The sequence below is a fragment of the Hipposideros armiger genome, unplaced genomic scaffold (genome assembly GCF_001890085.2).
Source record: "Hipposideros armiger isolate ML-2016 unplaced genomic scaffold, ASM189008v1 scaffold_171, whole genome shotgun sequence".
NCBI classification, from domain to species: domain Eukaryota; kingdom Metazoa; phylum Chordata; class Mammalia; order Chiroptera; family Hipposideridae; genus Hipposideros; species Hipposideros armiger.
Genome location: NW_017731521.1, coordinates 1,586,183 through 1,587,457, shown reverse-complemented (window position 1 = coordinate 1,587,457; position 1,275 = coordinate 1,586,183). Strand labels below are relative to the sequence as shown.

Here is a 1,275-nt window from a genome sequence, read left to right as displayed (position 1 = left end):
GCTCGCGCCCACCCGCTACGCCTCGCGCGAGCCGTTACCTTAACGAAGCCGCCGCTCGCGGGACCAAGTCCCGGTCCCCTCCCAGCTGCCGCCTCGCCCCGGATCCTCCCTGACAAAAAAGTTATCGGTCGCCGGCCCGCCGTGGGTCGCTCGGCCGGACTCACCGCAGCGGCTCCCGGAGCTCCAGCTCCAGAATCTCGACTTGTCTGGCCCGCGGCGACAGCGACGGCGGCTGCTCTGCCTTCTCTTGAGTAGCAGCACCACCTGCCCCCCTTCTTCCTAGCAAAGCGGGTCCGGGCGGGCCATCTTCCCCCTCCACTCACTGACTGACAACCCAGCTCTGAGAGCCGCCACTGCCGCCAGCCACTCTGACAGACACTACGAGGGACCCGTCCCCAGGCAGCCAACCACCACCGCCCCACGCCAGCTCGGCCTATCGCCGTTCTCCGGGGCGGGACCAGAACAACTTCTCCACCAATGAGAACCTTCCTCTGCTAAACTTGGGGCGGATCCGTAAAGTGGGAGGGAGGGTAATTCTAGTTGGGCGTGGCCTGGGCAATGGGAGTGGTCGGAGTGCCCTAGAGGAGATGATTGACTAAGATATACGGCAACGGCTAGGTAATAGTGATGTACAAAAGTCTCTTTGATTCTGAGCCCTTAGGATTTACAGCCCACTCAGAAGAAAATAAGCCTGTCGAAGGGACATTAACTGTAATCACAGAAGGGAAACTAACATATTTTAATTTCTTGGTCAGGAGGATTTACTTCCCAGTAATTGGAAACATAAGAATTTATCAAAATCTTATCAAATTCCAGGAGGAAAAAAAAATGTACGTTTTTGCAAAATGGTAATAAAAAGTCACCCCACTTTATTATATCATTATATTCCTTAGCCTGGGAAAAGTCAAACATAATTCCCAATTTTCTTTCCATGGGCTGTTTGTTTGTTTTTTTTTTTACTCTATCTTCCCTTCCTGCTCTTCTCCCAAATATGTATCAAGTATATTTTGTGTAACAACTGGAACCTGAACCAGCTCCCACATATAGTCCTGTTTTTTACCTCATCGACTCTTCCTACCACATTTCTCTCAAGTCTAATCAGAATTAAAAGAAAAATGAACCTTCAACCTGGAAGACAGGAAGTCATTCTAGGTTTATACTAGAAAGGGAAAAGACTTCTAAAGCAACAAGTCATTTTTTCAAACATGCCAAGCACATAAATAAGAAAATATATTGCTTGATATTAAAAGGGCCTCAAGCAAACAATTCCATGTA

The 1,275-nt window shown here is 49.1% G+C and overlaps 1 protein-coding gene across 1 annotated transcript in view; it reads right to left on the bottom strand.

The window, feature by feature from the left end:
• Positions 1-357, bottom strand: part of HYCC1 (hyccin PI4KA lipid kinase complex subunit 1) — a 69,527-nt gene extending 69,170 nt beyond the window's left edge. The window contains exon 1 of the mRNA XM_019651986.1: positions 165-357. The gene's annotated coding sequence lies outside the window, so the exon portion shown is untranslated. The remainder of the gene's footprint in view (positions 1-164) is intronic.
• Positions 358-1,275: the final 918 nt, after the last annotated feature.